Below are 12705 nucleotides of genomic sequence, written 5' to 3'. Positions count from 1 at the left end.
AATCCTAGTATTTGAAAGCTTCAGTGTTAATTTTTGTTGTCATTTGTAACCATTTGGGTATATTCTTAGTATAAACATTTGTAAATTGTTAAAATTTTTGTAAATGTGAAGTTTTCTAATAAACCTTGAGAAAGTCTTTCTTACATAAATGTATAAGCCATATTCTTGTAAAGCTAGTTTTTGACTTCTGCTATGAATAATTGGTAAGTAGACTAAAGAAATACATGATATTAATAAGTATGCATTATTAGCTAATTCAGTATATCATGGTAAAACAAGGAATAGGGAAAGTTACAAATTCACCATGCCACTCCTGATTGTGGCTTAAGAAAACTTTGGACTTGTTCATATACTTGTCTGGACTTGTTCATTTGGGTTTTACAGAGTTTAGTTGAAACACCTGTTTTGGTTATTTAACAGGCACAAAACGTGTACACACACAAACACAACAAGAAAAACCAGTCTGGCCTGGGATACTACAGGCACATTCTTCTTGATATTGATCATGCATTGGCTTTTATTCCTTGATTATGAATTTTTCCCAGCCTAAAGAAATCTGACTGTGTAATGCTTTCTTTTTCTCCTTGTTTTAGCTTTAGAGTTAATATTGCTTTAAAACATTTTGTGAATCTTAGTTATCTTGATATTATTACCTCAGAAAACAGTCTAAAAATGAGAAACAGTTTTCTATTATTTAAAAGAGATGAGCCGATAGCTAAGACATGGAAGCAACGTAAATGTCCATCAATAGATGAGTGGATAAAGAAGATGTGGTATATATATATAATGGAATATTACTCAGCCATAAAAAGAATGAAATATTGCCATTCTCAGCAATATGGATGGACCTAGAGATAATCATACTAAGTGAAGGAAGTCAGATAGAGGAAGACAAATATCATATCACTTATATGTGAAATCTAAAAAGAAGATACAAATGAACTTATTTATAAAACACAGACTCACAGACATAGAAAACAACTTATGGTTACCAATGGGGAAAGGAGAGGGGGAGGAATAAATTAGGAGTATGAGATTAACAGATACATACCACTGTATATAAAATAAACAACAAGGATTTACTGTATAGCACTGGGAACTATATTCAGTATCTTGTAATAACCTATAATGGAAAAGAATCTGAAGCTGTATACCTGAATTAACACAATATTGTAAATCAACTATAGTTAAATAAAAATTTAAAACAAAAATAAATAAATAAAAGAGAGATGAGCTAGAATTCCAAAATCTCAGTTTGGAGCTGGGCTTACCTGGATACAAGACACTGCAGCCTCCACCATGTATGACATATGTGACCTTGCCTGACAATTCACTTCTTCTAAATGTGTTTAAGAACACACAAAATAATATATGTAAGGTTACTTACCAGAGTGGCTGATACATTTTCCCATTTATGACATAGTGGAAAAAGAAAGGATTTTGGGAGTCACAACTAAATTCACTAAAATTATACCATGTTTTTTATGGATGAAGAGTTCTACATTCAATGAGAGTTGCTAAATGTGCATATAAGGAGAGTGGCCTATTTTGTGTAGTTAATCAGGGCCAGCCCTCTTACTAGTGATTAAAGACATTATTAAGTAGAACTAATTTATATGTTTGTAACTGAGATGACCTTTAAAGGCTTAATCAGTTGATTTAGATTATAGGGCTAGCTTTCTCTGTTTTAATTAAGCATATTTTATTTTGCTCATTCTTCTTGGTAAAGCTGATTCAGGAATCTTTGCAGGTTCTCGTTTTATTTTTTCTCCTTGGATGTAGAATGATGCATAAAGCATATATTTGTTCCATATCATTGATTTGTTTGCACCCTTGAATAGTGGATAGGATATAATCTTTGGGTCTCCCTCAGAATATTGTGACTTAATGCTCGATAACAGATTTTTGGTGAATTTCAGTTCTTAGACAGTAGATTCAACAGCAGTGTTCCAGATACATTGTATAAACTTTCTGATTTCTAAATATGGTTTATTCATAGACAAGGAGAAATCATTGTTAATTGTTATTCTTATTAATGCTTATTAAATTTTAATGTAAAACATGTGATATGTACCAATTAAACAACATATCAGTGAAAATTTAAATTGAATTTGAATTCTAAAAATAAATTGAGTTCTTAAACTAACATAGGAGGGAGAAAATTCAAGTGCTATCACCAAACATAACCAGCAAAGTTTTCTTTTTTTTTTTTCCCCCCCATAGACCAGGAACAGGGAGGTAGTGAGGAGGTGTATCCTGATTCATTCTTCAAAATCACTTAAGACTATTAATGTGGAACCTAAGTTTAGTAATTTTACTATTTAAGCAAGCATTCTTATATTGATATTCAAAATTAAAATCAAATTGTTAAGGCATGATGATGATGATGATGATGATAGGAGCTACTGTTTATTGAGGGTCACCAAGTACTAATTATTGTATTATGTACTTCATGTACTTTATTTTCTGTCTACTATCCTGAGAGGTGAGGGAAATATTGTTTTACAGACAAGGAAACAGGCTTAGATTAAACTTAAGTAACTTGCCAGAGATTATACTACTTTTTGGCTAGTGGATACTTAGGATTCAATTTTATGTTGATTGTGCTTTCTATCAGTTACCATTGGCAGAATGTTTGAAAATAATTCCCATAGGTTCACCTCCTGCAGGTTAGAGTGTGTCATCTGAGTTCTGCTACCATATATATACAAGATAAATATGAACACATCTTTCTGCCCGTGGATTGCCGTAACGTTTTATTGTAGTGTTTAAGCACTGGATACTGGTGCCTGACACATATGGGATTAAATCCTGGCACTATTACATAATAGCTGTGTGACCTTGGTAGATTACTTAAAGAAGAGATGACATAATGCGGTGTATATCCCCCCCCACATCTCCCCCCAGAAAACACAAAAAACAAACAAGCAAGCAAAATAACCAAGTTGTGATAAATCAAGAATATTGTATAATATTGTGTAATAGTCCCATCATTCCACCTCACTCACTTCAATTCAGAGTTACTCCCATGGCACCACCTGTCCTTAGGATGACCAGACAGGACACTTGGAGCAGCGGACCTGTCTTTTTCTCTTCTGATGCCATCAGATAGTCCCTCATTGCCTTGCTGTTAGGCCTTTGTTAGGGCTTCCCTGATAGGTTTTAGCTGGAGAAATTGGAGGTTTCTATTCTTTTCTTTCCAGGAAGCTGTTATCTTCATTATAATAACCTTTATATATCAGTCAGTTTCACATACATACATACATACCAGGAGTTCTAAATATTTTATAGAACCTCTTCAACAATAATAATTTGGTAGAGGTGATGATGATGATAACAAACATTTTTGAGGATTACAGTGTGCCAGATACAGTGATAAACACTATATACACTTTATCTCATTTTACTCTCACAATCTTACGAGGTTAACATTATTGTTCTGTTTTTACAGATTAGGAAATTGAGACATAGAGAGGTTAAATAATTTGTCCGAGGTTAAACTGCTAATGAGTGAAGGAGCCAGCATTCAGACCCAGGTCTGTATGACCTGAGAACCAGAGCTTTTGTCCAGCAAGCACTTCTGCCAATCCTATAAGTATGTATTTCATGGGAAATATATTTTGTTGACTTAACTCATGGGCTTCTTCAATCACAAGGTTCTCATATTTTTTATATGTTCTTCATATCTCTAGTGTTTGTTTTGGACCATAAACTCCTTAAAGGCTCAGGGTTACAACTTCTATGTAGGAATTAGCAAAGCATTGGACACATAAATTTTCCAGTTGAAATAATTTACAGTATTGGAAAACAGATTTTATGAGGGAAATTTGTAATTTTTGGAGGTTTTTTTTTTTTTACCCTTTTATCTTCATGGTTGGTGTTAGAATGATTACTGACAGAAATACACTAGGGTTCTGTGTTCTTTGTCTAGCTAGCTCTGTTGTTTTGTCCTCCTCGGTATTCATTCCAGCATAACTTGCTCAGTACAAGAAAAGTTTTAAAAAGATGATTCTATGATTTAAATTTTCTCAATATATTAGAAATTGTATAATTCACTGTGACATTAGACAAGTTAGCCCCTGTGGAAGAAAGGTATTTCTGAGGTCATTGTTAAATTCAAAGATTCTATTTTAATTTAAAATACGGAAAAGGGCATATGTATACCAGACCAGTAATTTTATTTAGAATAGTATGTTGGTTTTATTATGTGGAATCCATTCATATTCTGCATTTCTCCTTAGGATTTGAGACAACACTAAATAAATCTTTAAAGACAGGGTTTGCTTGTTTTTTTTAATCTCTTAGCCATCTGCCATGTTGTCTTTGAGGTTGAACGAGATTTTGTTTGTGAGAATTATTTGAAAACAAAAAGCTGTATGAATGTAAAGTTAAGATGGTTATTTTTTATTTGGATAAGTTAATATATTTCTAGTAAAGATGTATCTATGTATTATCTAAGGGCTTCTGTGAGCGTTTTCTGCGTAATTAGTTAATAAAGGAAATATGATTAAACCATCTGTTGATGCTACTATTTAAAAGGATTATAGGATTACTCCTGGAATCTTCTACAGTTGCAATGTGTATGATTTTGAGTAAACACAGTTTCTTCTTACCATGAAAGATATAGACTCCCCTACTTCACCACCCCATCCCTCAAAAAAAAAACTAGCAGGAAGGCTCTCCTTGTACTAGCAGATATAAGAATCTTGTTGAAAAAGTTAAGTTTTTTGGCTCTGACAGAGTTTGTGGTAATCATGACATTCCCTTATTTCCTTAAGGGAGCAACCTTAGTAGATCCTGAAATTTTGGTTGTCATGGACCACCCATATTCCCCATATTTTAGAAATTATCTGATATAAAAGGAGTCATAGGAAAATACACAATTTAGGGAGGAAGAATCCAGGTAGTTTTTACAGATGTTGATTTTCTTTGGTGAGAATCTACAGGCAGTTGTTTTGCAATTTAATGTGTATGCATTTGTTCCTTTGTGAAGGCCCACTAATTCATATGTGACGCTCCATTTTATTACTTTCAGAAGAAAGGTTTATTCTCAGCCTGAGAAGGGATTTCTGTCCAGGAAATTATGTGGAAAAAGATTGTCACAGTTGAGCAACCTAAACAATGCCCAAGACTCACTTTAAAGATCTTTTTAAAATTGTATTGCTATTTGCCATAATGAGTTTTCTTTTTCCTGTGGTATGTCAGGGTCAGCTTGATCTTGGTGCCTTTTCTTTACTTTTAGGAGCAATTTCTGCTTATTTGACACCTTAATTGTTTTTGTCTTAAGTTTGACATAAACTTATTAGAAAAGTATTTTTAAATAGTTAGGTGGCAGAATATACCTGTTTCTTCTTAGCACTTTTTAAATATCAGTCATATAAAGTCATCCTATCTCTGTTTGCCTTTTTTTTTTTTTTTTTTTTTTGACCACACGATGTGTGGCATGCAGGATCTTAGTTCCCAACCAGGAATCAAACCTGCACCCTCTGCAGTGGAAGCTCAGAGTCTTAACCACTGGACCACCAGGGAGGTCCCCCGTTTGCCATTTTTAACCAACTATAATATTGGAAACATTTCTTAACAGATTCTAGAAGTTCTTTCTGTACTTGTCTGCTTTATAAATGATTATCATGTAAACTTAGCTTTGCAATTTTGAATCTGATTAATTGGCAAAGGCTTAAAACTACTATTTTTTAGTGTACACTTTATATAAGTAATTTCATGGGGTCAGTGGATTAGAACCAATGTTTCTTTTACATTATTTTCATCATTACCACAGTGATGGAGGGAAGAAGATGGAATCAAATTTTACTTTTCCTTTACGTTCAAGAATTTTAATTTTTGAGGGAAGTGCAAATCCAGTAACTAGCTGCTGGAGTAGTCAGGGCTTTGCCATTTTCTCAGATAAGTTGTAGAAAAACCCAAGTAGGTGGTATCACAACTGAACTTTATTAACCAGCAAAAAACCTTCATTATGTCTCTGGATGTTTCTCTCAAGATAAGAAATTTGGTTAGTTTCTAACAGTGGGAGTTAATTGCTAAATTGCTTGCAGTAATCCATACATGGTTAGTAAATTTTTTTATCACCTAAATGTAGATAGTGTCATATTACCATGATTTTAAAGGTTGGTGAAATCAAGAAAGAAAACATGGTACTAACTCTTATATTCTTAGTGTTCTGGGAATAAAAATAATTCTACTGTCAAGGGCTTTTAAAATAACTTTTTAAGTTTCTGTTGCCTACAGTTTTGTTGCATGCAAAAGCTGAATTCACCTGAGCCAACATTTGCATTTGTACTTCCATACGTTGCCTAAATACTTAATGAAGTATATCATCTTAAAAAGAGGGAATAAATGTCACTAATTTGTAGTTTTCAGCCAGGTTCTTTTATCTGAGGAAGGTGTTTATCTTTTACCAAGATAGTAAAGGAAGACAGGATTTTACATGGAACAGTGAATAAAGATATTTAGGTAGCTAATCATATTAACCGTGTGGTTAGTTGAGGAGAAATAATTTGACAACATTTTATGTCAGAAAGGTAGGGAGAGTCTTACAAGTCAATAAGAAAAGTTTACACAGCACAATTAAAAAAAAAAAAAGGCCAAAAGACTTCATCTGGCACTTCATAAAGAGGATATCCAAATGGGTAATGAACATATGAAAAGGTAGTCAGTGCCATTAGTCATCAGGGAAGTGCAAATTTAAAGCAGTGAAAGCAGCATATGCCCGTCTGAACGGCTTAAAAAATAAAAAGATGTAACACCAAGTGTTGGTGAGGCTGTGGTACCACAGGTGTAAACTGGTGAAACAATTTCGTAGAATCTACTAAAGCTGAGCATAGTTGTCTGTCTAGATCAGGTGAATATTGCAAGTTTGAAAACATCTCACAAGTATTGATGTCATAGGTCCATCCATTTTTAGTTAAGCTTTTTAGGGTACAGGGGGTACAGGCCAACCCATGTTACCTTGAAAAATGGGAATATTGCCAGGAACCAAAAAAATTTATAATGCCTTACCTGCAAAGAAAGCTGGAACTGTATACTTGATTCTGAGTGCTTTTATTGTTAACAAAACTCAGTTACTCAATCACCTGCCCCCACCTACAGTTAATGTAGCTTAGTTTCATTCTGTTATTTCTTCTCTCTTTCGTGGCTCCTGTTTATCCGTGTTTTGCTCTCCCATCCTACTTAGTTTGTTTTTCCTTGCTTTGTCATGACCTTTTCCTACTGTCGGCTTCTTTTCGGCTTCAATTCCTGCCTCTATCTGCCCTAATCTCTTGGCATTTCCTAAAGTAAATGTCTTGAGAAAACCCGATTGCCTTTTTACTCCAGGTTACTATTGGCCACCCTAGGTCCAATTATAATGAATTGTATATTTACTTGTACTTAAAGGATAGAGTGGGATTGGCAGTTATACAAATAAAATGTTCTGAAAAGGTATTCTATAATTTTGTATAGAGTTTACCAAACTTGCAAGTTTTTGTAATGCTTACCACATATTTGCTACTAACAATTTAGGTAAATATTGCTAGATGTTCAGCTGATTTATCTTTTATTAGTCTGTAATTTGCTTGCAGAATGTTTCTTTAGATAAGAAATAAAAAAAAAAGACAGTTAATCTAGAGTTGAATAACTGTTCCATATTGTTACTATAGAAAATATTAAAGAAAATGAGGCTGTGTGCTATAGAAGTCCTTTTTTTTCAGTATTTTTCAATTTTTTCAATTTTTTTCAATTTTTCAGTATTGTATTTGAATTTTTATTTAATCAGGAGGGAAGATTTCTGACAGTCACCAGGACAGATGGGATTCTGCTTTTTCTATATCTGATGTGGAAAAGTAATGGTGGGTGGCATGGCTTATGCATATTGACAGCAGTGGAAACTATTTTCTAATTTTACTTGCTGAGTATATTGGACATTAGCTGGGAGAAAATGTTTCTTAAAAAAATCAAGGAACACAAAACTGCTCTTTTTCACCAAACACATCTTTTTAGCTAATAGCTTAAAAATGATTTTGCTTCTGTTGTCTTTATTGCCTGGTAAATATTCTGGGCTTGTTTGGTATTGAGGTATGAAAGACAGCATTGGGTTAAGAATCGTAAGAAAAGGTAGCAAAGTAAATGAATGTTCTACAGGTTAAAATGTTATACTGAAAAAAATTCTGTCATTTTTTAGTCATATAGCAAGTTCACGTTCTTGACAGACAAGACAGGATCATTGGCAAGAATGCTTATATCACTGTTCATTCCCTAGCCTAGTTCTCTTCAGTAGCACCCCTTTGAACTATACAGGGATAGATGAGTAATTAGGCACTGTTATCATTTAATCCTCCTGGAAGTCTTTCACTGCAGGTGTTATTCCCATTTTGCATAAAAATGAAATTGAATGGATTATGAGAACATTGATCAGTGAGTGGTAACATTATTCCAAGAACAGCAACCTCAGTTTTTTGTAATACACCCCCCCCCCTTTCTAGTTAATTTCAGCTTTTTCTCATGGATGTGTAGTTGAATACTAAAAAATAAATCATGTCTGCCTCCTTAAAAGAATAATCTTCCCCATACAGTTAGATCTAAAAATTCTTAGCAAGTCTTTTAAAACCATTCCTGCAAGTAGTTTTATTGATTAGATTTCATTGGCTTTTGCACTGGTTTTTTAAAGTAATTTTTGTTAATTATAAGGAAAAAAAATACAAAACTACCATCAATCGTATAACCAAGACAATTATTCTTCATTTTGGTGTATTTCCTTCTTATTCTCTGAACATTTTGCCCCTAAAATATTATGGAAATAACAAGTTTATATCCTGTTTTTTTTTAAATCTAACATCATTTTGTCCATATGACACAGCTTTATTAATATTCCATTGTATTATCATTTTGGTACTCATTTGCTTATTATAAGACCTTTAGATTGTTTCAGTTGTTTTTTTTTTTACAGTTAGTATTTAATGCCTTCCTACATAAAGTATTTTCCTGTAGTTTAACTGTGTCCTCATAATAGATTCTCAGAAGTAGAATTGCTAGGCTTAAGGATACAGGCATTTTTGATATATGTTGCCAGATTATTTTCTAGAAAGATTGTGCTGATCTACATTCCATCTGCAGAATGTGCAGATCTTCCTTTCACTGCATCTTTACCGGCATTATTAAGTTTTTAGCCCTTTCTAAGTGAGATAGATTTAACATGTATTCTGTGACTTTATTTTTTTGTTTTTATTTTTGTAGAGGTGATATATGATTACTGTAAAAAAAATTCAAACAATATAGACAATACTGAAAACTATAAAAAAGAAAGTGAAAATTTAGGCCACATAGAAATGACCACTGTTCATCCTTGGTAAAGATTCCTTCCAAATATTTCTTTACATGTATGCCTCACAGTTTTACATAAAAGATACCATACTGCTTTGTAGCTTTTCCTTCATTCAACAGTAAGTTATGGGTATCTTTTCATGTTTGATATAGATCTCCATTCCTCCCTTACCCCCTAAGAAAGGAATTCGTGTCTTTTGTAGAAAATTTAAGTTTGGGACCAAAGCCCCAGAATAATTAAGAATGTTCATTTACTGACCATTGTTTTATGTGCATATATTTCTTTTAGGATCCTGGCAGGAAAGAATTAATGGTTCAGGTCCCCTGGCCAAATACAATCTTAACGTTTCAGCAATCCTGCGAGTACTACTTATACATATTAAACCTGTTTTTTCTCTTATTGGGACATTTAAGGGAGCCTCAAAAAGTAGTATTAATTGTTTTGCCACTGTCGTCTCTTTGCAATTAGATAAAAAGAATGGAATTATGACCTTTTTATTTTGTGCCTATGAAAGTTCCTTCTAAAAGAAAATATATTTACATTGGCCCTTTTCTCTAGGGCAAATCATAAATTAAGAAAGTTAATGAGCAGTGTTGGTATTTTGTTACATCTGCTGCTAGCTTCTTTTTACATTTATTTTCCTCTATGTAAGTGTTTCTGGAGTAGAGATATAAAGGAATATCCTCCCTTTGTGGGAAGGTGAAGAAGGAATGGTAGCTAACATGTATTAAGCACTTATGATGTAATATAAATATTACAAAGTATTATTAAAGACTTCTTCACTATAAAGCACATTTCTTTTATCCTTGTCTATTTCTTCAAGTTCTACTATTTCAAGACAGATATTTCCTTACAACAAACAGATGCTAGAACAAAAGACTTCATTACAGCAGTACTGATACAAAACATTTTAAATAATGGATAATAAGTGAATATGGAGGCTGATAGTAGTTTAGTTTAATTGTACTTCTGCCTCTAACAGGGACCTATAAGCAGTGTATGGACTTGATCCAAGGAGAAATATGGAGCCAAATAGGATTTAAAACAGAAAGTGAAGAATCAGATGTCTGTTTTTAAAGGACCACTCTGGCTACACTAGAAAGGATTTCAAGAGGAACAAGACTAAAAGTAGTTAGAAATCTGGAGGATTTATCCAAATGAGACACTAGGTGACCATAACTAGAAAATGGCAGTGGGAAAATAGAGAAAGGGACAGATTTGAGAGAAGTAGAAGCAAAGTCTCTGGATGTTGAGGCAACATAGTAATGATTAACATCATGGGCCCTTGAATCTGGAATTAAATCCTGGCTCCCTTACTTATCATTTGCATGACTCACTATGTAAAATCACCTATAACTGGGTATAATATTAGTGCCCATTTTACTTAGACTATTGAAAGAATTAAGTGAGATAATGCACTTAAAGCACTAGCATCATGCCTGGTACAAAGTAAGTATCCTAAGTATTAGCTTTTACTATTGGTATTGGTGTTATAATTTATCCAGGGTGGCTGTCTGGAATTTATATATAAAATATCCATGTAAAATTGCTCAACTCTTTCATCAGCCCTCCTCTCAAAGCAAAACAAGAAAGATCTCCCTTATCCTTTAGTATTCGCCTTCTAAAGCTAGGGTGGAAAAATTGCTTAACAGTCTTCCTTTATACAGCCTCATTTGATTTATCTAGTTATTTCTTACCTCCATTTCAATGTCATTAAGAAACGACAATTGGACTTTTAGACTCCCTCAAAGGGGGAAGGATAAAAAAAAAAGATAAGACTGAGTTTCAGAGTGTCAGAGTTAGTTTATTTAGAATCATCTTTTGTATCACGGATTGGGTTCTTTTGGTGCAGGGGCTTTTGGTGCAGAGGCTGTACTGGTAGCTTCCTGATAAGTCTACTTTAATTTCTCCTATAGATAAAACAATGTGTCAGGGAGTCCAAAACCCTAAATTAAAACTGTTAAGAAAGAGGAAGCTCTGAAATCAAGGAGAGTGGAGACAGCTATTGTTAACTCTCTACTTCTACAGTATCTTGTATTTGGGCATTTTTTTAGTACTTTGGATTTCCATTGGCAGTGTCTTATTTTCTTTTACCCCCCCCTAACATTCTTTTAACACTTAACTAGGGTGTGCAATAAGGCCTTGGTTAACTCTTCCAGCCTCATATCACTGCAACACTGCTTATTTAGATATTTCTGTAAAGGAAAGCTTATCTCATGCTTATTAGAAGAAAATGCAAAATGAATAACCAACTAAGGTCCGCAACTAAGGTCCATAAATGACCTTCAAATGAGGTATTTTATTTGATATTGGTTTTTAAATTATGATACAAGAATGACTAGGAAACATTCCAGTATGATTTGAGAAAAGTATCTTGAGGGTAAGCAAATGTTCTACTCAGTGAAGTTAACTGTATTGCTGCTGGGTTCTAAGCAATTAGAAATGGATAAAATCTTTTTTAATTTTCTTAAATATATTTTAAAATTTCTTTGATTCATGAGGTACTGCAATTTCTGGAAATCATTGTAGGTTGAACCTTTCCTCATCTGATACATTATTAGTGTTGCTTTTCTGAATAAATTGTGTGTTGTTTTTTTTAAATAAATAAATATTTATTTATTTATTTATTTTTGGCTGCATTGGGTCTTCATTGCTGCGTGCAGGCTCTTCTCTAGTTGCAGTGAGCAGGGGCTACTCTTCGTTGCAGTGCACGGGCTTCTCGTTGCGGTGGCTTCTCTTGTTGCAGAGCACGGGCTCTAGGCGCGCGGGCTTTAGTAGTTATGGCACGTGGGCTCAGTAGTTGTGGCTCTCAGGCTCTAGAGCGCAGGCACAGTAGTTGTGGAGCATGGGCTTAGTTGCTCCGCGGCATGTGGGATCTTCCTGGACTAGGGCTCGAACCCGTGTCCCCTGCATTGGCAGGCAGATTCTTAACCACTGTGCCACCAGGGAAGTCCAATTGTGTTATGTTTTAATCTTCCCAGCTGGTTCAACAAACAGCTTTCTTATATTTGGCCTCCACTGGATATATACATTTTTAGCCTAAGTTTTGGTATTTAGGTTTAGTATAGAGAATTACAATTCTAGACTAGCCATATCATTTTAAAGATAAGAAAATTAAGTCCAGGGGACTTCCCTGGTGGTTCAGTGGTTAAGACTCTGTGCTCCCAGTGCAGGGGGCCCGGGTTCGATCCCTGCTTGGGGAACTAAGATCCCACATACCTCAACTAAGCCTGCACACCGCAGCTAGAGAAGCCCGCGTGCCGCAACAAAGACCCTGCGCAGCCAAAATAAATTAATTAATTTAAAAAAAAAGAAAAGAAAATTAAGTCCAGGAAGGTAATGACTGACTTGTTGTCTAGTGGTGACAGTGACAGTCGAGCAGGTCTTCT

At 34.2% G+C, this 12705-nt stretch overlaps 1 protein-coding gene across 2 annotated transcripts in view; it reads left to right on the top strand.

Moving 5' to 3' along the window:
* Positions 1–12705, top strand: part of CERT1 (ceramide transporter 1) — a 128479-nt gene that overhangs the window by 38713 nt on the left and 77061 nt on the right. The window lies entirely within an intron of this gene.

Source organism: Balaenoptera acutorostrata, chromosome 2 (assembly GCF_949987535.1).
Source record: "Balaenoptera acutorostrata chromosome 2, mBalAcu1.1, whole genome shotgun sequence".
NCBI classification, from domain to species: domain Eukaryota; kingdom Metazoa; phylum Chordata; class Mammalia; order Artiodactyla; family Balaenopteridae; genus Balaenoptera; species Balaenoptera acutorostrata.
Note: the sequence above shows the minus strand (reverse complement) of the source record. Positions and strands in the feature narration are given on the sequence as shown.